Raw genomic sequence first — 27535 nt, forward strand, 5'->3', positions numbered from 1 at the left:
GCAGGTTATCCCCCCCTCTCTTCCCATCACTGGCCTTAAGGAAATCACCTTAGCATGGATTCCTAAGTGGCCATGGGGCAGGATATCCCCCCTCTCTTCCAATCACTGGCCTTAAGGAAACCACCTTAGCATGGAATTCCTAAGTAGCCATGGGGCAGGATATCCCCCCTCTCTTCCCATCACTGGCCTTAAGGAAACCACCTTGGCATGGATTCCTAAGTGGCCATGGGGCATGATATCCCCCCTCTCTTCCCATCACTGGCCTTACGGAAAACACCTTAGCATGGATTCCTACGTGGATTCCTAAGTGGCCATTGGGCAGGATATCACCCCTCTCTTCCCATCACTGGCCTTAAGGAAACCACCTTAGCATGGATTCCTAAGTGGCCATGAGGCAGGATATCCCCCCTCTCTCCCATTACTGGCCTTCTGGAAACCACCTTAGCATGGATTCCTAAGTAGCCATGGGGCAGGATATCCCCCCTCTCTTCCCATCACTGGCCTTATGGAAACCACCTTAGCATGGATTCCTAAGTGGCCATGGGGCAGGTTATCCCCCCTCTCTTCCCATCACTGGCCTTATGGAAACCACCTTAGCATGGATTCCTAAGTGGCCAAGGGGCAGGATATCACCCCCCCCTCTCTTCCCAACATTGGCCTTATGGAAACCACCTTAGCAGGGATTCCTAAGTGGCCATGGGGCAAGATATCCCCCCTCTCTTCAAATCACTGGCCTTAAGGAAACCACCTTAGCATGGATTCCTTAGTGGCCATGGGGCAGGATATCACCCGCCCCTCTCTCCCATCACTGGCCTTCTGGAAACCACCTTAGCATGGATTCCTAAGTAGCCATGGGGCAGGATATCCCCCTCTCTTCCCATCACTGGCCTTATGGAAACCACCTTAGCATGGATTCCTAAGTGGCCATGGGGCAGGTTATCCCCCCTCTCTTCCCATCACTGGCCTTATGGAAACCACCTTGGCATGGATTCCTAAGTGGTCATGGGGCAGGATATCACCCCCTCTCTTCCCATCACTGAACTCAAGGAAACCACCTTAGCATGGATTCCTAAGTGGCCATGGGGCAGGATATCACCCCTCCCTCTCTTCCCATCACTGGCCTTAAGGAAACCACCTGAGCATGGATTCCTAAGTGGCCATGGGGCAGGATATCTCCCCCTCTGTTCCCATCACTGGCCTTAAGGAAACCACCTTAGCATGGATTCCTAAGTGGCCATGGTGCAGGATATCAGCCCCCCCCCTCTCTTCCCATCACTGGCCTTAAGGAAACCACCTGAGCATGGATTCCTAAGTGGCCATGGGGCAGGATATCCCCCCCTCTGTTCCCATCACTGGCCTTAAGGAAACCACCTTAGCATGGATTCCTAAGTGACCATGGGGCAGGATATCCCCCCTCTCTTCCCATCACTGGCAATAAGGAAACCACCTTGGCATGGATTCCTAAGTGGCCCTGGGGCAATTTATCCCCCCCTCTCTTCCCATCACTGGCCTTAAGGAAATCACCTTAGCATGGATTCCTAAGTGGCCATGGGGCAGGATATCCCCCCTCTCTTCCCATCACTGGCCTTAAGGAAACCACCTCAGCATGGAATTCCTAAGTAGCCATGGGGCAGGATATCCCCCCTCTCTTCCCATCACTGGCCTTAAGGAAACCACCTTGGCATGGATTCCTAAGTGGCCATGGGGCAGGATATCCCCCCTCTCTTCCCATCACTGCCCTTACGGAAAACACCTTAGCATGGATTCCTACGTGGATTCCTAAGTGGCCATTGGGCAGGATATCACCCCTCTCTTCCCATCACTGGCCTTAAGGAAACCACCTTAGCATGGATTCCTAAGTGGCCATGAGGCAGGATATCCCCCCTCTCTCCCATCACTGGCCTTCTGGAAACCACCTTAGCATGGATTCCTAAGTAGCCATGGGGCAGGATATCCCCCCTCTCTTCCCATCACTGGCCTTATGGAAACCACCTTAGCATGGATTCCTAAGTGGCCATGGGGCAGGTTATCCCCCCTCTCTTCCCATCACTGGCCTTATGGAAACCACCTTGGCATGGATTCCTAAGTGGTCATGGGGCAGGATATCACCCCCTCTCTTCCCATCACTGAACTCAAGGAAACCACCTTAGCATGGATTCCTAAGTGGCCATGGGGCAGGATATCACCCCCCTCTCTTCCCATCACTGGCCTTAAGGAAACCACCTGAGCATGGATTCCTAAGTGGCCATGGGGCATGATATCCCCCCTCTGTTCCCATCACTGGCCTTAAGGAAACCACCTTAGCATGGATTCCTAAGTGACCATGGGGTAGGATATCCCCCCCTCTCTTCCCATCACTGGCCTTAAGGAAACCACCTGAGCATGGATTCCTAAGTGGCCATGGGGCAGGATATCCCCCCCCCTCTGTTCCCATCACTGGTCTTAAGGAAACCACCTTAGCATGGATTCCTAAGTGACCATGGGGCAGGATATCCCCCCTCTCTTCCCATCACTGGCAATAAGGAAACCACCTTGGCATGGATTCCTAAGTGGCCCTGGGGCAGGTTATCCCCCCCTCTCTTCCCATCACTGGCCTTAAGGAAATCACCTTAGCATGGATTCCTAAGTGGCCATGGGGCAGGATATCCCCCCTCTCTTCCCATCACTGGCCTTAAGGAAACCACCTTAGCATGGAATTCCTAAGTAGCCATGGGGCAGGATATCCCCCCTCTCTTCCCATCACTGGCCTTAAGGAAACCACCTTGGCATGGATTCCTAAGTGGCCATGGGGCAGGATATCCCCCCTCTCTTCCCATCACTGGCCTTACGGAAAACACCTTAGCATGGATTCCTACGTGGATTCCTAAGTGGCCATTGGGCAGGATATCACCCCTCTCTTCCCATCACTGGCCTTAAGGAAACCACCTTAGCATGGATTCCTAAGTGGCCATGAGGCAGGATATCCCCCCTCTCTCCCATCACTGGCCTTCTGGAAACCACCTTAGCATGGATTCCTAAGTAGCCATGGGGCAGGATATCCCCCCTCTCTTCCCATCACTGGCCTTATGGAAACCACCTTGGCATGGATTCCTAAGTGGTCATGGGGCAGGATATCACCCCCTCTCTTCCCATCACTGAACTCAAGGAAACCACCTTAGCATGGATTCCTACGTGGATTCCTAAGTGGCCATTGGGCAGGATATCACCCCTCTCTTCCCATCACTGGCCTTAAGGAAACCACCTTAGCATGGATTCCTAAGTGGCCATGAGGCAGGATATCCCCCCTCTCTCCCATCACTGGCCTTCTGGAAACCACCTTAGCATGGATTCCTAAGTAGCCATGGGGCAGGATATCCCCCCTCTCTTCCCATCACTGGCCTTATGGAAACCACCTTAGCATGGATTCCTAAGTGGCCATGGGGCAGGTTATCCCCCCTCTCTTCCCATCACTGGCCTTATGGAAACCACCTTGGCATGGATTCCTAAGTGGTCATGGGGCAGGATATCACCCCCTCTCTTCCCATCACTGAACTCAAGGAAACCACCTTAGCATGGATTCCTAAGTGGCCATGGGGCAGGATATCACCCCCCTCTCTTCCCATCACTGGCCTTAAGGAAACCACCTGAGCATGGATTCCTAAGTGGCCATGGGGCATGATATCCCCCCTCTGTTCCCATCACTGGCCTTAAGGAAACCACCTTAGCATGGATTCCTAAGTGACCATGGGGTAGGATATCCCCCCTCTCTTCCCATCACTGGCCTTAAGGAAACCACCTGAGCATGGATTCCTAAGTGGCCATGGGGCAGGATATCCCCCCCTCTGTTCCCATCACTGGTCTTAAGGAAACCACCTTAGCATGGATTCCTAAGTGACCATGGGGCAGGATATCCCCCCTCTCTTCCCATCACTGGCAATAAGGAAACCACCTTGGCATGGATTCCTAAGTGGCCCTGGGGCAGGATATCCCCCCTCTCTTCCCATCACTGGCCTTAAGGAAACCACCTTAGCATGGAATTCCTAAGTAGCCATGGGGCAGGATATCCCCCCTCTCTTTCCATCACTGGCCTTAAGGAAACCACCTTGGCATGGATTCCTAAGTGGCCATGGGGCAGGATATCCCCCCTCTCTTCCCATCACTGGCCTTACGGAAAACACCTTAGCATGGATTCCTACGTGGATTCCTAAGTGGCCATTGGGCAGGATATCACCCCTCTCTTCCTATCACTGGCCTTAAGGAAACCACCTTAGCATGGATTCCTAAGTGGCCATGAGGCAGGATATCCCCCCTCTCTCCCATCACTGGCCTTCTGGAAACCACCTTAGCATGGATTCCTAAGTAGCCATGGGGCAGGATATCCCCCCTCTCTTCCCATCACTGGCCTTATGGAAACCACCTTAGCATGGATTCCTAAGTGGCCATGGGGCAGGTTATCCCCCCTTTCTTCCCATCACTGGCCTTATGGAAACCACCTTGGCATGGATTCCTAAGTGGTCATGGGGCAGGATATCACCCCCTCTCTTCCCATCACTGAACTCAAGGAAACCACCTTAGCATGGATTCCTAAGTGGCCATGGGGCAGGATATCACCCCCCTCTCTTCCCATCACTGGCCTTAAGGAAACCACCTGAGCATGGATTCCTAAGTGGCCATGGGGCATGATATCCCCCCTCTGTTCCCATCACTGGCCTTAAGGAAACCACCTTAGCATGGATTCCTAAGTGACCATGGGGTAGGATATCCCCCCCTCTCTTCCCATCACTGGCCTTAAGGAAACCACCTGAGCATGGATTCCTAAGTGGCCATGGGGCAGGATATCCCCCCCCTCTGTTCCCATCACTGGTCTTAAGGAAACCACCTTAGCATGGATTCCTAAGTGACCATGGGGCAGGATATCCCCCCTCTCTTCCCATCACTGGCAATAAGGAAACCACCTTGGCATGGATTCCTAAGTGGCCCTGGGGCAGGTTATCCCCCCCTCTCTTCCCATCACTGGCCTTAAGGAAATCACCTTAGCATGGATTCCTAAGTGGCCATGGGGCAGGATATCCCCCCTCTCTTCCCATCACTGGCCTTAAGGAAACCACCTTAGCATGGAATTCCTAAGTAGCCATGGGGCAGGATATCCCCCCTCTCTTCCCATCACTGGCCTTAAGGAAACCACCTTGGCATGGATTCCTAAGTGGCCATGGGGCAGGATATCCCCCCTCTCTTCCCATCACTGGCCTTACGGAAAACACCTTAGCATGGATTCCTACGTGGATTCCTAAGTGGCCATTGGGCAGGATATCACCCCTCTCTTCCCATCACTGGCCTTAAGGAAACCACCTTAGCATGGATTCCTAAGTGGCCATGAGGCAGGATATCCCCCCTCTCTCCCATCACTGGCCTTCTGGAAACCACCTTAGCATGGATTCCTAAGTAGCCATGGGGCAGGATATCCCCCCTCTCTTCCCATCACTGGCCTTATGGAAACCACCTTAGCATGGATTCCTAAGTGGCCATGGGGCAGGTTATCCCCCCTCTCTTCCCATCACTGGCCTTATGGAAACCACCTTGGCATGGATTCCTAAGTGGTCATGGGGCAGGATATCACCCCCTCTCTTCCCATCACTGAACTCAAGGAAACCACCTTAGCATGGATTCCTACGTGGATTCCTAAGTGGCCATTGGGCAGGATATCACCCCTCTCTTCCCATCACTGGCCTTAAGGAAACCACCTTAGCATGGATTCCTAAGTGGCCATGAGGCAGGATATCCCCCCTCTCTCCCATCACTGGCCTTCTGGAAACCACCTTAGCATGGATTCCTAAGTAGCCATGGGGCAGGATATCCCCCCTCTCTTCCCATCACTGGCCTTATGGAAACCACCTTAGCATGGATTCCTAAGTGGCCATGGGGCAGGTTATCCCCCCTCTCTTCCCATCACTGGCCTTATGGAAACCACCTTGGCATGGATTCCTAAGTGGTCATGGGGCAGGATATCACCCCCTCTCTTCCCATCACTGAACTCAAGGAAACCACCTTAGCATGGATTCCTAAGTGGCCATGGGGCAGGATATCACCCCCCTCTCTTCCCATCACTGGCCTTAAGGAAACCACCTGAGCATGGATTCCTAAGTGGCCATGGGGCATGATATCCCCCCTCTGTTCCCATCACTGGCCTTAAGGAAACCACCTTAGCATGGATTCCTAAGTGACCATGGGGTAGGATATCCCCCCTCTCTTCCCATCACTGGCCTTAAGGAAACCACCTGAGCATGGATTCCTAAGTGGCCATGGGGCAGGATATCCCCCCCTCTGTTCCCATCACTGGTCTTAAGGAAACCACCTTAGCATGGATTCCTAAGTGACCATGGGGCAGGATATCCCCCCTCTCTTCCCATCACTGGCAATAAGGAAACCACCTTGGCATGGATTCCTAAGTGGCCCTGGGGCAGGATATCCCCCCTCTCTTCCCATCACTGGCCTTAAGGAAACCACCTTAGCATGGAATTCCTAAGTAGCCATGGGGCAGGATATCCCCCCTCTCTTTCCATCACTGGCCTTAAGGAAACCACCTTGGCATGGATTCCTAAGTGGCCATGGGGCAGGATATCCCCCCTCTCTTCCCATCACTGGCCTTACGGAAAACACCTTAGCATGGATTCCTACGTGGATTCCTAAGTGGCCATTGGGCAGGATATCACCCCTCTCTTCCTATCACTGGCCTTAAGGAAACCACCTTAGCATGGATTCCTAAGTGGCCATGAGGCAGGATATCCCCCCTCTCTCCCATCACTGGCCTTCTGGAAACCACCTTAGCATGGATTCCTAAGTAGCCATGGGGCAGGATATCCCCCCTCTCTTCCCATCACTGGCCTTATGGAAACCACCTTAGCATGGATTCCTAAGTGGCCATGGGGCAGTTTATCCCCCCTTTCTTCCCATCACTGGCCTTATGGAAACCACCTTGGCATGGATTCCTAAGTGGTCATGGGGCAGGATATCACCCCCTCTCTTCCCATCACTGAACTCAAGGAAACCACCTTAGCATGGATTCCTAAGTGGCCATGGGGCAGGATATCACCCCCCTCTCTTCCCATCACTGGCCTTAAGGAAACCACCTGAGCATGGATTCCTAAGTGGCCATGGGGCATGATATCCCCCCTCTGTTCCCATCACTGGCCTTAAGGAAACCACCTTAGCATGGATTCCTAAGTGACCATGGGGCAGGATATCCCCCCCTCTGTTACCATCACTGGCCTTAAGGAAACCACCTTAGCATGGATTCCTAAGTGGCCATGGGGCAGGATATCCCTCCTCTCTTCCCATCACTGGCCTTAAGGAAACCACCTTAGCATGGATTCCAAAGTGGCCATGGGGCAGGATATAACCCCCTCTCTTCCCATCACTGGACTTAAGGAAACCACCTTAGCATGGATTACTAAGTGGCCATGGGGCAGGATATCACCCCTCCCTCTCTTCCCATCACTGGCCTTAAGGAAACCACCTGAGCATGGATTCCTAAGTGGCCATGGGGCATGATATCCACCCTCTGTTCCCATCACTGGACTTAAGGAAACCACCTTAGCATGGATTCCTAAGTGACCATGGGGCAGGATATCCCCCCTCTGTTACCATCACTGGCCTTAAGGAAACCACCTTAGCATGGATTCCTAAGTGGCCATGGGGCAGGATATCCCTCCTCTCTTCCCATCACTGGCCTTATGGAAACCACCTTGGCATGGATTCCTAAGTGACCATGGGGCAGGATATCCCCCCCTCTGTTACCATCACTGGCCTTAAGGAAACCACCTTAGCATGGATTCCTAAGTGGCCATTGGGCAGGATATCCCTCCTCTCTTCCCATCACTGGCCTTATGGAAACCACCTTGGCATGGATTCCTAAGTGGTCATGGGGCAGGATATAACCCCCTCTCTTCCCATCACTGGACTTAAGGAAACCACCTTAGCATGGATTACTAAGTGGCCATGGGGCAGGATATCCCCCCTCTCTTCCCATCACTGGCCTTATGGAAACCACCTTACCATGGATTCCTAAGTGGCCATAGGGCAGGATATCTCCCCCTCTGTTCCCATCACTGGCCTTAAGGAAACCACCTTAGCATGGATACCTAAGTGGCCATGGGGCAGGATATCACCCCCCCTCTCTTCCCATCACTGGCCTTAAGGAAACCACCTTAGCATGGATTCCTAAGTGGCCATGGGGCAGGATATCCCCCCCTCTGTTCCCATCACTGGCCTTAAGGAAACCACCTTAGCATGGATTCCTAAGTGACCATGGGGCAGGATATCCCCCCTCTCTTCCCATCACTGGCAATAAGGAAACCACCTTGGCATGGATTCCTAAGTGGCCCTGGGGCAGGTTATCCCCCCCTCTCTTCCCATCACTGGCCTTAAGGAAATCACCTTAGCATGGATTCCTAAGTGGCCATGGGGCAGGATATCCCCCCTCTCTTCCAATCACTGGCCTTAAGGAAACCACCTTAGCATGGAATTCCTAAGTAGCCATGGGGCAGGATATCCCCCCTCTCTTCCCATCACTGGCCTTAAGGAAACCACCTTGGCATGGATTCCTAAGTGGCCATGGGGCATGATATCCCCCCTCTCTTCCCATCACTGGCCTTACGGAAAACACCTTAGCATGGATTCCTACGTGGATTCCTAAGTGGCCATTGGGCAGGATATCACCCCTCTCTTCCCATCACTGGCCTTAAGGAAACCACCTTAGCATGGATTCCTAAGTGGCCATGAGGCAGGATATCCCCCCTCTCTCCCATTACTGGCCTTCTGGAAACCACCTTAGCATGGATTCCTAAGTAGCCATGGGGCAGGATATCCCCCCTCTCTTCCCATCACTGGCCTTATGGAAACCACCTTAGCATGGATTCCTAAGTGGCCATGGGGCAGGTTATCCCCCCTCTCTTCCCATCACTGGCCTTATGGAAACCACCTTAGCATGGATTCCTAAGTGGCCAAGGGGCAGGATATCACCCCCCCCTCTCTTCCCAACATTGGCCTTATGGAAACCACCTTAGCAGGGATTCCTAAGTGGCCATGGGGCAAGATATCCCCCCTCTCTTCAAATCACTGGCCTTAAGGAAACCACCTTAGCATGGATTCCTTAGTGGCCATGGGGCAGGATATCACCCGCCCCTCTCTCCCATCACTGGCCTTCTGGAAACCACCTTAGCATGGATTCCTAAGTAGCCATGGGGCAGGATATCCCCCTCTCTTCCCATCACTGGCCTTATGGAAACCACCTTAGCATGGATTCCTAAGTGGCCATGGGGCAGGTTATCCCCCCTCTCTTCCCATCACTGGCCTTATGGAAACCACCTTGGCATGGATTCCTAAGTGGTCATGGGGCAGGATATCACCCCCTCTCTTCCCATCACTGAACTCAAGGAAACCACCTTAGCATGGATTCCTAAGTGGCCATGGGGCAGGATATCACCCCTCCCTCTCTTCCCATCACTGGCCTTAAGGAAACCACCTGAGCATGGATTCCTAAGTGGCCATGGGGCAGGATATCTCCCCCTCTGTTCCCATCACTGGCCTTAAGGAAACCACCTTAGCATGGATTCCTAAGTGGCCATGGTGCAGGATATCAGCCCCCCCCCTCTCTTCCCATCACTGGCCTTAAGGAAACCACCTGAGCATGGATTCCTAAGTGGCCATGGGGCAGGATATCCCCCCCTCTGTTCCCATCACTGGCCTTAAGGAAACCACCTTAGCATGGATTCCTAAGTGACCATGGGGCAGGATATCCCCCCTCTCTTCCCATCACTGGCAATAAGGAAACCACCTTGGCATGGATTCCTAAGTGGCCCTGGGGCAATTTATCCCCCCCTCTCTTCCCATCACTGGCCTTAAGGAAATCACCTTAGCATGGATTCCTAAGTGGCCATGGGGCAGGATATCCCCCCTCTCTTCCCATCACTGGCCTTAAGGAAACCACCTCAGCATGGAATTCCTAAGTAGCCATGGGGCAGGATATCCCCCCTCTCTTCCCATCACTGGCCTTAAGGAAACCACCTTGGCATGGATTCCTAAGTGGCCATGGGGCAGGATATCCCCCCTCTCTTCCCATCACTGCCCTTACGGAAAACACCTTAGCATGGATTCCTACGTGGATTCCTAAGTGGCCATTGGGCAGGATATCACCCCTCTCTTCCCATCACTGGCCTTAAGGAAACCACCTTAGCATGGATTCCTAAGTGGCCATGAGGCAGGATATCCCCCCTCTCTCCCATCACTGGCCTTCTGGAAACCACCTTAGCATGGATTCCTAAGTAGCCATGGGGCAGGATATCCCCCCTCTCTTCCCATCACTGGCCTTATGGAAACCACCTTAGCATGGATTCCTAAGTGGCCATGGGGCAGGTTATCCCCCCTCTCTTCCCATCACTGGCCTTATGGAAACCACCTTGGCATGGATTCCTAAGTGGTCATGGGGCAGGATATCACCCCCTCTCTTCCCATCACTGAACTCAAGGAAACCACCTTAGCATGGATTCCTAAGTGGCCATGGGGCAGGATATCACCCCCCTCTCTTCCCATCACTGGCCTTAAGGAAACCACCTGAGCATGGATTCCTAAGTGGCCATGGGGCATGATATCCCCCCTCTGTTCCCATCACTGGCCTTAAGGAAACCACCTTAGCATGGATTCCTAAGTGACCATGGGGTAGGATATCCCCCCCTCTCTTCCCATCACTGGCCTTAAGGAAACCACCTGAGCATGGATTCCTAAGTGGCCATGGGGCAGGATATCCCCCCCCCTCTGTTCCCATCACTGGTCTTAAGGAAACCACCTTAGCATGGATTCCTAAGTGACCATGGGGCAGGATATCCCCCCTCTCTTCCCATCACTGGCAATAAGGAAACCACCTTGGCATGGATTCCTAAGTGGCCCTGGGGCAGGTTATCCCCCCCTCTCTTCCCATCACTGGCCTTAAGGAAATCACCTTAGCATGGATTCCTAAGTGGCCATGGGGCAGGATATCCCCCCTCTCTTCCCATCACTGGCCTTAAGGAAACCACCTTAGCATGGAATTCCTAAGTAGCCATGGGGCAGGATATCCCCCCTCTCTTCCCATCACTGGCCTTAAGGAAACCACCTTGGCATGGATTCCTAAGTGGCCATGGGGCAGGATATCCCCCCTCTCTTCCCATCACTGGCCTTACGGAAAACACCTTAGCATGGATTCCTACGTGGATTCCTAAGTGGCCATTGGGCAGGATATCACCCCTCTCTTCCCATCACTGGCCTTAAGGAAACCACCTTAGCATGGATTCCTAAGTGGCCATGAGGCAGGATATCCCCCCTCTCTCCCATCACTGGCCTTCTGGAAACCACCTTAGCATGGATTCCTAAGTAGCCATGGGGCAGGATATCCCCCCTCTCTTCCCATCACTGGCCTTATGGAAACCACCTTGGCATGGATTCCTAAGTGGTCATGGGGCAGGATATCACCCCCTCTCTTCCCATCACTGAACTCAAGGAAACCACCTTAGCATGGATTCCTACGTGGATTCCTAAGTGGCCATTGGGCAGGATATCACCCCTCTCTTCCCATCACTGGCCTTAAGGAAACCACCTTAGCATGGATTCCTAAGTGGCCATGAGGCAGGATATCCCCCCTCTCTCCCATCACTGGCCTTCTGGAAACCACCTTAGCATGGATTCCTAAGTAGCCATGGGGCAGGATATCCCCCCTCTCTTCCCATCACTGGCCTTATGGAAACCACCTTAGCATGGATTCCTAAGTGGCCATGGGGCAGGTTATCCCCCCTCTCTTCCCATCACTGGCCTTATGGAAACCACCTTGGCATGGATTCCTAAGTGGTCATGGGGCAGGATATCACCCCCTCTCTTCCCATCACTGAACTCAAGGAAACCACCTTAGCATGGATTCCTAAGTGGCCATGGGGCAGGATATCACCCCCCTCTCTTCCCATCACTGGCCTTAAGGAAACCACCTGAGCATGGATTCCTAAGTGGCCATGGGGCATGATATCCCCCCTCTGTTCCCATCACTGGCCTTAAGGAAACCACCTTAGCATGGATTCCTAAGTGACCATGGGGTAGGATATCCCCCCTCTCTTCCCATCACTGGCCTTAAGGAAACCACCTGAGCATGGATTCCTAAGTGGCCATGGGGCAGGATATCCCCCCCTCTGTTCCCATCACTGGTCTTAAGGAAACCACCTTAGCATGGATTCCTAAGTGACCATGGGGCAGGATATCCCCCCTCTCTTCCCATCACTGGCAATAAGGAAACCACCTTGGCATGGATTCCTAAGTGGCCCTGGGGCAGGATATCCCCCCTCTCTTCCCATCACTGGCCTTAAGGAAACCACCTTAGCATGGAATTCCTAAGTAGCCATGGGGCAGGATATCCCCCCTCTCTTTCCATCACTGGCCTTAAGGAAACCACCTTGGCATGGATTCCTAAGTGGCCATGGGGCAGGATATCCCCCCTCTCTTCCCATCACTGGCCTTACGGAAAACACCTTAGCATGGATTCCTACGTGGATTCCTAAGTGGCCATTGGGCAGGATATCACCCCTCTCTTCCTATCACTGGCCTTAAGGAAACCACCTTAGCATGGATTCCTAAGTGGCCATGAGGCAGGATATCCCCCCTCTCTCCCATCACTGGCCTTCTGGAAACCACCTTAGCATGGATTCCTAAGTAGCCATGGGGCAGGATATCCCCCCTCTCTTCCCATCACTGGCCTTATGGAAACCACCTTAGCATGGATTCCTAAGTGGCCATGGGGCAGTTTATCCCCCCTTTCTTCCCATCACTGGCCTTATGGAAACCACCTTGGCATGGATTCCTAAGTGGTCATGGGGCAGGATATCACCCCCTCTCTTCCCATCACTGAACTCAAGGAAACCACCTTAGCATGGATTCCTAAGTGGCCATGGGGCAGGATATCACCCCCCTCTCTTCCCATCACTGGCCTTAAGGAAACCACCTGAGCATGGATTCCTAAGTGGCCATGGGGCATGATATCCCCCCTCTGTTCCCATCACTGGCCTTAAGGAAACCACCTTAGCATGGATTCCTAAGTGACCATGGGGCAGGATATCCCCCCCTCTGTTACCATCACTGGCCTTAAGGAAACCACCTTAGCATGGATTCCTAAGTGGCCATGGGGCAGGATATCCCTCCTCTCTTCCCATCACTGGCCTTAAGGAAACCACCTTAGCATGGATTCCAAAGTGGCCATGGGGCAGGATATAACCCCCTCTCTTCCCATCACTGGACTTAAGGAAACCACCTTAGCATGGATTACTAAGTGGCCATGGGGCAGGATATCACCCCTCCCTCTCTTCCCATCACTGGCCTTAAGGAAACCACCTGAGCATGGATTCCTAAGTGGCCATGGGGCATGATATCCACCCTCTGTTCCCATCACTGGACTTAAGGAAACCACCTTAGCATGGATTCCTAAGTGACCATGGGGCAGGATATCCCCCCTCTGTTACCATCACTGGCCTTAAGGAAACCACCTTAGCATGGATTCCTAAGTGGCCATGGGGCAGGATATCCCTCCTCTCTTCCCATCACTGGCCTTATGGAAACCACCTTGGCATGGATTCCTAAGTGACCATGGGGCAGGATATCCCCCCCTCTGTTACCATCACTGGCCTTAAGGAAACCACCTTAGCATGGATTCCTAAGTGGCCATTGGGCAGGATATCCCTCCTCTCTTCCCATCACTGGCCTTATGGAAACCACCTTGGCATGGATTCCTAAGTGGTCATGGGGCAGGATATAACCCCCTCTCTTCCCATCACTGGACTTAAGGAAACCACCTTAGCATGGATTACTAAGTGGCCATGGGGCAGGATATCCCCCCTCTCTTCCCATCACTGGCCTTATGGAAACCACCTTACCATGGATTCCTAAGTGGCCATAGGGCAGGATATCTCCCCCTCTGTTCCCATCACTGGCCTTAAGGAAACCACCTTAGCATGGATACCTAAGTGGCCATGGGGCAGGATATCACCCCCCCCTCTCTTCCCATCACTGGCCTTAAGGAAACCACCTTAGCATGGATTCCTAAGTGGCCATGGGGCAGGATATCCCCCCCTCTGTTCCCATCACTGGCCTTAAGGAAACCACCTTAGCATGGATTCCTAAGTGACCATGGGGCAGGATATCCCCCCTCTCTTCCCATCACTGGCAATAAGGAAACCACCTTGGCATGGATTCCTAAGTGGCCCTGGGGCAGGTTATCCCCCCCTCTCTTCCCATCACTGGCCTTAAGGAAATCACCTTAGCATGGATTCCTAAGTGGCCATGGGGCAGGATATCCCCCCTCTCTTCCAATCACTGGCCTTAAGGAAACCACCTTAGCATGGAATTCCTAAGTAGCCATGGGGCAGGATATCCCCCCTCTCTTCCCATCACTGGCCTTAAGGAAACCACCTTGGCATGGATTCCTAAGTGGCCATGGGGCATGATATCCCCCCTCTCTTCCCATCACTGGCCTTACGGAAAACACCTTAGCATGGATTCCTACGTGGATTCCTAAGTGGCCATTGGGCAGGATATCACCCCTCTCTTCCCATCACTGGCCTTAAGGAAACCACCTTAGCATGGATTCCTAAGTGGCCATGAGGCAGGATATCCCCCCTCTCTCCCATTACTGGCCTTCTGGAAACCACCTTAGCATGGATTCCTAAGTAGCCATGGGGCAGGATATCCCCCCTCTCTTCCCATCACTGGCCTTATGGAAACCACCTTAGCATGGATTCCTAAGTGGCCATGGGGCAGGTTATCCCCCCTCTCTTCCCATCACTGGCCTTATGGAAACCACCTTAGCATGGATTCCTAAGTGGCCAAGGGGCAGGATATCACCCCCCCCTCTCTTCCCAACATTGGCCTTATGGAAACCACCTTAGCAGGGATTCCTAAGTGGCCATGGGGCAAGATATCCCCCCTCTCTTCAAATCACTGGCCTTAAGGAAACCACCTTAGCATGGATTCCTTAGTGGCCATGGGGCAGGATATCACCCGCCCCTCTCTCCCATCACTGGCCTTCTGGAAACCACCTTAGCATGGATTCCTAAGTAGCCATGGGGCAGGATATCCCCCTCTCTTCCCATCACTGGCCTTATGGAAACCACCTTAGCATGGATTCCTAAGTGGCCATGGGGCAGGTTATCCCCCCTCTCTTCCCATCACTGGCCTTATGGAAACCACCTTGGCATGGATTCCTAAGTGGTCATGGGGCAGGATATCACCCCCTCTCTTCCCATCACTGAACTCAAGGAAACCACCTTAGCATGGATTCCTAAGTGGCCATGGGGCAGGATATCACCCCTCCCTCTCTTCCCATCACTGGCCTTAAGGAAACCACCTGAGCATGGATTCCTAAGTGGCCATGGGGCAGGATATCTCCCCCTCTGTTCCCATCACTGGCCTTAAGGAAACCACCTTAGCATGGATTCCTAAGTGGCCATGGTGCAGGATATCAGCCCCCCCCCTCTCTTCCCATCACTGGCCTTAAGGAAACCACCTGAGCATGGATTCCTAAGTGGCCATGGGGCAGGATATCCCCCCCTCTGTTCCCATCACTGGCCTTAAGGAAACCACCTTAGCATGGATTCCTAAGTGACCATGGGGCAGGATATCCCCCCTCTCTTCCCATCACTGGCAATAAGGAAACCACCTTGGCATGGATTCCTAAGTGGCCCTGGGGCAATTTATCCCCCCCTCTCTTCCCATCACTGGCCTTAAGGAAATCACCTTAGCATGGATTCCTAAGTGGCCATGGGGCAGGATATCCCCCCTCTCTTCCCATCACTGGCCTTAAGGAAACCACCTCAGCATGGAATTCCTAAGTAGCCATGGGGCAGGATATCCCCCCTCTCTTCCCATCACTGGCCTTAAGGAAACCACCTTGGCATGGATTCCTAAGTGGCCATGGGGCAGGATATCCCCCCTCTCTTCCCATCACTGCCCTTACGGAAAACACCTTAGCATGGATTCCTACGTGGATTCCTAAGTGGCCATTGGGCAGGATATCACCCCTCTCTTCCCATCACTGGCCTTAAGGAAACCACCTTAGCATGGATTCCTAAGTGGCCATGAGGCAGGATATCCCCCCTCTCTCCCATCACTGGCCTTCTGGAAACCACCTTAGCATGGATTCCTAAGTAGCCATGGGGCAGGATATCCCCCCTCTCTTCCCATCACTGGCCTTATGGAAACCACCTTAGCATGGATTCCTAAGTGGCCATGGGGCAGGTTATCCCCCCTCTCTTCCCATCACTGGCCTTATGGAAACCACCTTGGCATGGATTCCTAAGTGGTCATGGGGCAGGATATCACCCCCTCTCTTCCCATCACTGAACTCAAGGAAACCACCTTAGCATGGATTCCTAAGTGGCCATGGGGCAGGATATCACCCCCCTCTCTTCCCATCACTGGCCTTAAGGAAACCACCTGAGCATGGATTCCTAAGTGGCCATGGGGCATGATATCCCCCCTCTGTTCCCATCACTGGCCTTAAGGAAACCACCTTAGCATGGATTCCTAAGTGACCATGGGGTAGGATATCCCCCCCTCTCTTCCCATCACTGGCCTTAAGGAAACCACCTGAGCATGGATTCCTAAGTGGCCATGGGGCAGGATATCCCCCCCCCTCTGTTCCCATCACTGGTCTTAAGGAAACCACCTTAGCATGGATTCCTAAGTGACCATGGGGCAGGATATCCCCCCTCTCTTCCCATCACTGGCAATAAGGAAACCACCTTGGCATGGATTCCTAAGTGGCCCTGGGGCAGGTTATCCCCCCCTCTCTTCCCATCACTGGCCTTAAGGAAATCACCTTAGCATGGATTCCTAAGTGGCCATGGGGCAGGATATCCCCCCTCTCTTCCCATCACTGGCCTTAAGGAAACCACCTTAGCATGGAATTCCTAAGTAGCCATGGGGCAGGATATCCCCCCTCTCTTCCCATCACTGGCCTTAAGGAAACCACCTTGGCATGGATTCCTAAGTGGCCATGGGGCAGGATATCCCCCCTCTCTTCCCATCACTGGCCTTACGGAAAACACCTTAGCATGGATTCCTACGTGGATTCCTAAGTGGCCATTGGGCAGGATATCACCCCTCTCTTCCCATCACTGGCCTTAAGGAAACCACCTTAGCATGGATTCCTAAGTGGCCATGAGGCAGGATATCCCCCCTCTCTCCCATCACTGGCCTTCTGGAAACCACCTTAGCATGGATTCCTAAGTAGCCATGGGGCAGGATATCCCCCCTCTCTTCCCATCACTGGCCTTATGGAAACCACCTTGGCATGGATTCCTAAGTGGTCATGGGGCAGGATATCACCCCCTCTCTTCCCATCACTGAACTCAAGGAAACCACCTTAGCATGGATTCCTACGTGGATTCCTAAGTGGCCATTGGGCAGGATATCACCCCTCTCTTCCCATCACTGGCCTTAAGGAAACCACCTTAGCATGGATTCCTAAGTGGCCATGAGGCAGGATATCCCCCCTCTCTCCCATCACTGGCCTTCTGGAAACCACCTTAGCATGGATTCCTAAGTAGCCATGGGGCAGGATATCCCCCCTCTCTTCCCATCACTGGCCTTATGGAAACCACCTTAGCATGGATTCCTAAGTGGCCATGGGGCAGGTTATCCCCCCTCTCTTCCCATCACTGGCCTTATGGAAACCACCTTGGCATGGATTCCTAAGTGGTCATGGGGCAGGATATCACCCCCTCTCTTCCCATCACTGAACTCAAGGAAACCACCTTAGCATGGATTCCTAAGTGGCCATGGGGCAGGATATCACCCCCCTCTCTTCCCATCACTGGCCTTAAGGAAACCACCTGAGCATGGATTCCTAAGTGGCCATGGGGCATGATATCCCCCCTCTGTTCCCATCACTGGCCTTAAGGAAACCACCTTAGCATGGATTCCTAAGTGACCATGGGGTAGGATATCCCCCCTCTCTTCCCATCACTGGCCTTAAGGAAACCACCTGAGCATGGATTCCTAAGTGGCCATGGGGCAGGATATCCCCCCCTCTGTTCCCATCACTGGTCTTAAGGAAACCACCTTAGCATGGATTCCTAAGTGACCATGGGGCAGGATATCCCCCCTCTCTTCCCATCACTGGCAATAAGGAAACCACCTTGGCATGGATTCCTAAGTGGCCCTGGGGCAGGATATCCCCCCTCTCTTCCCATCACTGGCCTTAAGGAAACCACCTTAGCATGGAATTCCTAAGTAGCCATGGGGCAGGATATCCCCCCTCTCTTTCCATCACTGGCCTTAAGGAAACCACCTTGGCATGGATTCCTAAGTGGCCATGGGGCAGGATATCCCCCCTCTCTTCCCATCACTGGCCTTACGGAAAACACCTTAGCATGGATTCCTACGTGGATTCCTAAGTGGCCATTGGGCAGGATATCACCCCTCTCTTCCTATCACTGGCCTTAAGGAAACCACCTTAGCATGGATTCCTAAGTGGCCATGAGGCAGGATATCCCCCCTCTCTCCCATCACTGGCCTTCTGGAAACCACCTTAGCATGGATTCCTAAGTAGCCATGGGGCAGGATATCCCCCCTCTCTTCCCATCACTGGCCTTATGGAAACCACCTTAGCATGGATTCCTAAGTGGCCATGGGGCAGGTTATCCCCCCTTTCTTCCCATCACTGGCCTTATGGAAACCACCTTGGCATGGATTCCTAAGTGGTCATGGGGCAGGATATCACCCCCTCTCTTCCCATCACTGAACTCAAGGAAACCACCTTAGCATGGATTCCTAAGTGGCCATGGGGCAGGATATCACCCCCCTCTCTTCCCATCACTGGCCTTAAGGAAACCACCTGAGCATGGATTCCTAAGTGGCCATGGGGCATGATATCCCCCCTCTGTTCCCATCACTGGCCTTAAGGAAACCACCTTAGCATGGATTCCTAAGTGACCATGGGGCAGGATATCCCCCCCTCTGTTACCATCACTGGCCTTAAGGAAACCACCTTAGCATGGATTCCTAAGTGGCCATGGAGCAGGATATCCCTCCTCTCTTCCCATCACTGGCCTTAAGGAAACCACCTTAGCATGGATTCCAAAGTGGCCATGGGGCAGGATATAACCCCCTCTCTTCCCATCACTGGACTTAAGGAAACCACCTTAGCATGGATTACTAAGTGGCCATGGGGCAGGATATCACCCCTCCCTCTCTTCCCATCACTGGCCTTAAGGAAACCACCTGAGCATGGATTCCTAAGTGGCCATGGGGCATGATATCCACCCTCTGTTCCCATCACTGGCCTTAAGGAAACCACCTTAGCATGGATTCCTAAGTGACCATGGGGCAGGATATCCCCCCTCTGTTACCATCACTGGCCTTAAGGAAACCACCTTAGCATGGATTCCTAAGTGGCCATGGGGCAGGATATCCCTCCTCTCTTCCCATCACTGGCCTTATGGAAACCACCTTGGCATGGATTCCTAAGTGACCATGGGGCAGGATATCCCCCCCTCTGTTACCATCACTGGCCTTAAGGAAACCACCTTAGCATGGATTCCTAAGTGGCCATTGGTCAGGATATCCCTCCTCTCTTCCCATCACTGGCCTTATGGAAACCACCTTGGCATGGATTCCTAAGTGGTCATGGGGCAGGATATAACCCCCTCTCTTCCCATCACTGGACTTAAGGAAACCACCTTAGCATGGATTACTAAGTGGCCATGGGGCAGGATATCCCCCCTCTCTTCCCATCACTGGCCTTATGGAAACCACCTTACCATGGATTCCTAAGTGGCCATAGGGCAGGATATCTCCCCCTCTGTTCCCATCACTGGCCTTAAGGAAACCACCTTAGCATGGATACCTAAGTGGCCATGGGGCAGGATATCACCCCCCCCTCTCTTCCCATCACTGGCCTTAAGGAAACCACCTGAGCATGGATTCCTAAGTGGCCATGGGGCAGGATATCCCCCCCTCTGTTCCCATCACTGGCCTTAAGGAAACCACCTTAGCATGGATTCCTAAGTGACCATGGGGCAGGATATCCCCCCTCTCTTCCCATCACTGGCAATAAGGAAACCACCTTGGCATGGATTCCTAAGTGGCCCTGGGGCAGGTTATCCCCCCCTCTCTTCCCATCACTGGCCTTAAGGAAATCACCTTAGCATGGATTCCTAAGTGGCCATGGGGCAGGATATCCCCCCTCTCTTCCAATCACTGGCCTTAAGGAAACCACCTTAGCATGGAATTCCTAAGTAGCCATGGGGCAGGATATCCCCCCTCTCTTCCCATCACTGGCCTTAAGGAAACCACCTTGGCATGGATTCCTAAGTGGCCATGGGGCATGATATCCCCCCTCTCTTCCCATCACTGGCCTTACGGAAAACACCTTAGCATGGATTCCTACGTGGATTCCTAAGTGGCCATTGGGCAGGATATCACCCCTCTCTTCCCATCACTGGCCTTAAGGAAACCACCTTAGCATGGATTCCTAAGTGGCCATGAGGCAGGATATCCCCCCTCTCTCCCATTACTGGCCTTCTGGAAACCACCTTAGCATGGATTCCTAAGTAGCCATGGGGCAGGATATCCCCCCTCTCTTCCCATCACTGGCCTTATGGAAACCACCTTAGCATGGATTCCTAAGTGGCAATGGGGCAGGTTATCCCCCCTCTCTTCCCATCACTGGCCTTATGGAAACCACCTTAGCATGGATTCCTAAGTGGCCAAGGGGCAGGATATCACCCCCCCTCTCTTCCCAACATTGGCCTTATGGAAACCACCTTAGCAGGGATTCCTAAGTGGCCATGGGGCAAGATATCCCCCCTCTCTTCAAATCACTGGCCTTAAGGAAACCACCTTAGCATGGATTCCTTAGTGGCCATGGGGCAGGATATCACCCGCCCCTCTCTTCCCATCACTGGCCTTAAGGAAACCACCTTAGCATGGATTCCTGAGTGGCCATGAGGCAGGATACCCCCCCTCTCTCCCATCACTGGCCTTCTGGAAACCACCTTAGCATGGATTCCTAAGTAGCCATGGGGCAGGATATCCCCCTCTCTTCCCATCACTGGCCTTATGGAAACCACCTTAGCATGGATTCCTAAGTGGCCATGGGGCAGGTTATCCCCCCTCTCTTCCCATCACTGGCCTTATGGAAACCACCTTGGCATGGATTCCTAAGTGGTCATGGGGCAGGATATCACCCCCTCTCTTCCCATCACTGAACTCAAGGAAACCACCTTAGCATGGATTCCTAAGTGGCCATGGGGCAGGATATCACCCCTCCCTCTCTTCCCATCACTGGCCTTAAGGAAACCACCTGAGCATGGATTCCTAAGTGGCCATGGGGCAGGATATCTCCCCCTCTGTTCCCATCACTGGCCTTAAGGAAACCACCTTAGCATGGATTCCTAAGTGGCCATGGTGCAGGATATCAGCCCCCCCCTCTCTTCCCATCACTGGCCTTAAGGAAACCACCTGAGCATGGATTCCTAAGTGGCCATGGGGCAGGATATCCCCCCCTCTGTTCCCATCACTGGCCTTAAGGAAACCACCTTAGCATGGATTCCTAAGTGACCATGGGGCAGGATATCCCCCCTCTCTTCCCATCACTGGCAATAAGGAAACCACCTTGGCATGGATTCCTAAGTGGCCCTGGGGCAATTTATCCCCCCCTCTCTTCCCATCACTGGCCTTAAGGAAATCACCTTAGCATGGATTCCTAAGTGGCCATGGGGCAGGATATCCCCCCTCTCTTCCCATCACTGGCCTTAAGGAAACCACCTCAGCATGGAATTCCTAAGTAGCCATGGGGCAGGATATCCCCCCTCTCTTCCCATCACTGGCCTTAAGGAAACCACCTTGGCATGGATTCCTAAGTGGCCATGGGGCAGGATATCCCCCCTCTCTTCCCATCACTGCCCTTACGGAAAACACCTTAGCATGGATTCCTACGTGGATTCCTAAGTGGCCATTGGGCAGGATATCACCCCTCTCTTCCCATCACTGGCCTTAAGGAAACCACCTTAGCATGGATTCCTAAGTGGCCATGAGGCAGGATATCCCCCCTCTCTCCCATCACTGGCCTTCTGGAAACCACCTTAGCATGGATTCCTAAGTAGCCATGGGGCAGGATATCCCCCCTCTCTTCCCATCACTGGCCTTATGGAAACCACCTTAGCATGGATTCCTAAGTGGCCATGGGGCAGGTTATCCCCCCTCTCTTCCCATCACTGGCCTTATGGAAACCACCTTGGCATGGATTCCTAAGTGGTCATGGGGCAGGATATCACCCCCTCTCTTCCCATCACTGAACTCAAGGAAACCACCTTAGCATGGATTCCTAAGTGGCCATGGGGCAGGATATCACCCCCCTCTCTTCCCATCACTGGCCTTAAGGAAACCACCTGAGCATGGATTCCTAAGTGGCCATGGGGCATGATATCCCCCCTCTGTTCCCATCACTGGCCTTAAGGAAACCACCTTAGCATGGATTCCTAAGTGACCATGGGGTAGGATATCCCCCCCTCTCTTCCCATCACTGGCCTTAAGGAAACCACCTGAGCATGGATTCCTAAGTGGCCATGGGGCAGGATATCCCCCCCCCTCTGTTCCCATCACTGGTCTTAAGGAAACCACCTTAGCATGGATTCCTAAGTGACCATGGGGCAGGATATCCCCCCTCTCTTCCCATCACTGGCAATAAGGAAACCGCCTTGGCATGGATTCCTAAGTGGCCCTGGGGCAGGTTATCCCCCCCTCTCTTCCCATCACTGGCCTTAAGGAAATCACCTTAGCATGGATTCCTAAGTGGCCATGGGGCAGGATATCCCCCCTCTCTTCCAATCACTGGCCTTAAGGAAACCACCTTAGCATGGAATTCCTAAGTAGCCATGGGGCAGGATATCCCCCCTCTCTTCCCATCACTGGCCTTAAGGAAACCACCTTGGCATGGATTCCTAAGTGGCCATGGGGCATGATATCCCCCCTCTCTTCCCATCACTGGCCTTACGGAAAACACCTTAGCATGGATTCCTACGTGGATTCCTAAGTGGCCATTGGGCAGGATATCACCCCTCTCTTCCCATCACTGGCCTTAAGGAAACCACCTTAGCATGGATTCCTAAGTGGCCATGAGGCAGGATATCATCCCTCTCTCCCATTACTGGCCTTCTGGAAACCACCTTAGCATGGATTCCTAAGTAGCCATGGGGCAGGATATCCCCCCTCTCTTCCCATCACTGGCCTTATGGAAACCACCTTAGCATGGATTCCTAAGTGGCCATGGGGCAGGTTATCCCCCCTCTCTTCCCATCACTGGCCTTATGGAAACCACCTTAGCATGGATTCCTAAGTGGCCAAGGGGCAGGATATCACCCCCCCCCTCTCTTCCCAACATTGGCCTTATGGAAACCACCTTAGCAGGGATTCCTAAGTGGCCATGGGGCAAGATATCCCCCCTCTCTTCAAATCACTGGCCTTAAGGAAACCACCTTAGCATGGATTCCTTAGTGGCCATGGGGCAGGATATCACCCGCCCCTCTCTTCCCATCACTGGCCTTAAGGAAACCACCTTAGCATGGATTCCTAAGTGGCCATGAGGCAGGATACCCCCCCTCTCTCCCATCACTGGCCTTCTGGAAACCACCTTAGCATGGATTCCTAAGTAGCCATGGGGCAGGATATCCCCCTCTCTTCCCATCACTGGCCTTATGGAAACCACCTTAGCATGGATTCCTAAGTGGCCATGGGGCAGGTTATCCCCCCTCTCTTCCCATCACTGGCCTTATGGAAACCACCTTGGCATGGATTCCTAAGTGGTCATGGGCCAGGATATCACCCCCTCTCTTCCCATCACTGAACTCAAGGAAACCACCTTAGCATGGATTCCTAAGTGGCCATGGGGCAGGATATCACCCCTCCCTCTCTTCCCATCACTGGCCTTAAGGAAACCACCTGAGCATGGATTCCTAAGTGGCCATGGGGCAGGATATCTCCCCCTCTGTTCCCATCACTGGCCTTAAGGAAACCACCTTAGCATGGATTCCTAAGTGGCCATGGGGCAGGATATCACCCCCCCACTCTCTTCCCATCACTGGCCTTAAGGAAACCACCTGAGCATGGATTCCTAAGTGGCCATGGGGCAGGATATCCCCCCCTCTGTTCCCATCACTGGCCTTAAGGAAACCACCTTAGCATGGATTCCTAAGTGACCATGGGGCAGGATATCCCCCCTCTCTTCCCATCACTGGCAATAAGGAAACCACCTTGGCATGGATTCCTAAGTGGCCCTGGGGCAATTTATCCCCCCCTCTCTTCCCATCACTGGCCTTAAGGAAATCACCTTAGCATGGATTCCTAAGTGGCCATGGGGCAGGATATCCCCCCTCTCTTCCCATCACTGGCCTTAAGGAAACCACCTCAGCATGGAATTCCTAAGTAGCCATGGGGCAGGATATCCCCCCTCTCTTCCCATCACTGGCCTTAAGGAAACCACCTTGGCATGGATTCCTAAGTGGCCATGGGGCAGGATATCCCCCCTCTCTTCCCATCACTGCCCTTACGGAAAACACCTTAGCATGGATTCCTACGTGGATTCCTAAGTGGCCATTGGGCAGGATATCACCCCTCTCTTCCCATCACTGGCCTTAAGGAAACCACCTTAGCATCGATTCCTAAGTGGCCATGAGGCAGGATATCCCCCCTCTCTCCCATCACTGGCCTTCTGGAAACCACCTTAGCATGGATTCCTAAGTAGCCATGGGGCAGGATATCCCCCCTTTCTTCCCATCACTGGCCTTATGGAAACCACCTTAGCATGGATTCCTAAGTGGCCATGGGGCAGGTTATCCCCCCTCTCTTCCCATCACTGGCCTTATGGAAACCACCTTGGCATGGATTCCTAAGTGGTCATGGGGCAGGATATCACCCCCTCTCTTCCCATCACTGAACTCAAGGAAACCACCTTAGCATGGATTCCTAAGTGGCCATGGGGCAGGATATCACCCCCCTCTCTTCCCATCACTGGCCTTAAGGAAACCACCTGAGCATGGATTCCTAAGTGGCCATGGGGCATGATATCCCCCCTCTGTTCCCATCACTGGCCTTAAGGAAACCACCTTAGCATGGATTCCTAAGTGACCATGGGGTAGGATATCCCCCCCTCTCTTCCCATCACTGGCCTTAAGGAAACCACCTTAGCATGGATTCCTAAGTGGCCATGGGGCAGGATATCCCCCCCCCTCTGTTCCCATCACTGGTCTTAAGGAAACCACCTTAGCATGGATTCCTAAGTGACCATGGGGCAGGATATCCCCCCTCTCTTCCCATCACTGGCAATAAGGAAACCACCTTGGCATGGATTCCTAAGTGGCCCTGGGGCAGGTTATCCCCCCCTCTCTTCCCATCACTGGCCTTAAGGAAATCACCTTAGCATGGATTCCTAAGTGGCCATGGGGCAGGATATCCCCCCTCTCTTCCCATCACTGGCCTTAAGGAAACCACCTTAGCATGGAATTCCTAAGTAGCCATGGGGCAGGATATCCCCCCTCTCTTCCCATCACTGGCCTTAAGGAAACCACCTTGGCATGGATTCCTAAGTGGCCATGGGGCAGGATATCCCCCCTCTCTTCCCATCACTGGCCTTACGGAAAACACCTTAGCATGGATTCCTACGTGGATTCCTAAGTGGCCATTGGGCAGGATATCACCCCTCTCTTCCCATCACTGGCCTTAAGGAAACCACCTTAGCATGGATTCCTAAGTGGCCATGAGGCAGGATATCCCCCCTCTCTCCCATCACTGGCCTTCTGGAAACCACCTTAGCATGGATTCCTAAGTAGCCATGGGGCAGGATATCCCCCCTCTCTTCCCATCACTGGCCTTATGGAAACCACCTTAGCATGGATTCCTAAGTGGCCATGGGGCAGGTTATCCCCCCTCTCTTCCCATCACTGGCCTTATGGAAACCACCTTGGCATGGATTCCTAAGTGGTCATGGGGCAGGATATCACCCCCTCTCTTCCCATCACTGAACTCAAGGAAACCACCTTAGCATGGATTCCTAAGTGGCCATGGGGCAGGATATCACCCCCCTCTCTTCCCATCACTGGCCTTAAGGAAACAACCTGAGCATGGATTCCTAAGTGGCCATGGGGCATGATATCCCCCCTCTGTTCCCATCACTGGCCTTAAGGAAACCACCTTAGCATGGATTCCTAAGTGACCATGGGGCAGGATATCCCCCCCTCTGTTACCATCACTGGCCTTAAGGAAACCACCTTAGCATGGATTCCTAAGTGGCCATGGGGCAGGATATCCCTCCTCTCTTCCCATCACTGGCCTTAAGGAAACCACCTTAGCATGGATTCCAAAGTGGCCATGGGGCAGGATATAACCCCCTCTCTTCCCATCACTGGACTTAAGGAAACCACCTTAGCATGGATTACTAAGTGGCCATGGGGCAGGATATCACCCCTCCCTCTCTTCCCATCACTGGCCTTAAGGAAACCACCTGAGCATGGATTCCTAAGTGGCCATGGGGCATGATATCCCCCCTCTGTTCCCATCACTGGCCTTAAGGAAACCACCTTAGCATGGATTCCTAAGTGACCATGGGGCAGGATATCCCCCCCTCTGTTACCATCACTGGCCTTAAGGAAACCACCTTAGCATGGATTCCTAAGTGGCCATGGGGCAGGATATCCCTCCTCTCTTCCCATCACTGGCCTTATGGAAACCACCTTGGCATGGATTCCTAAGTGACCATGGGGCAGGATATCCCCCCCTCTGTTACCATCACTGGCCTTAAGGAAACCACCTTAGCATGGATTCCTAAGTGGCCATTGGGCAGGATATCCCTCCTCTCTTCCCATCACTGGCCTTATGGAAACCACCTTGGCATGGATTCCTAAGTGGTCATGGGGCAGGATATAACCCCCTCTCTTCCCATCACTGGACTTAAGGAAACCACCTTAGCATGGATTACTAAGTGACCATGGGGCAGGATATCCCCCCTCTCTTCCCATCACTGGCCTTATGGAAACCACCTTACCATGGATTCCTAAGTGGCCATAGGGCAGGATATCTCCCCCTCTGTTCCCATCACTGGCCTTAAGGAAACCACCTTAGCATGGATTCCTAAGTGGCCATGGGGCAGGATATCACCCCCCCCCCTCTCTTCCCATCACTGGCCTTAAGGAAACCACCTGAGCATGGATTCCTAAGTGGCCATGGGGCAGGATATCCCCCCCTCTGTTCCCATCACTGGCCTTAAGGAAACCACCTTAGCATGGATTCCTAAGTGACCATGGGGCAGGATATCCCCCCTCTCTTCCCATCACTGGCAATAAGGAAACCACCTTGGCATGGATATCTAAGTGGCCCTGGGGCAGGTTATCCCCCCCTCTCTTCCCATCACTGGCCTTAAGGAAATCACCTTAGCATGGATTCCTAAGTGGCCATGGGGCAGGATATCCCCCCTCTCTTCCAATCACTGGCCTTAAGGAAA

This window comes from Ambystoma mexicanum, chromosome 4p, assembly GCF_040938575.1.
Source record: "Ambystoma mexicanum isolate Mex_15411 chromosome 4p, UKY_AmexF1_1, whole genome shotgun sequence".
Classification (NCBI taxonomy): Eukaryota; Metazoa; Chordata; class Amphibia; order Caudata; family Ambystomatidae; genus Ambystoma; species Ambystoma mexicanum.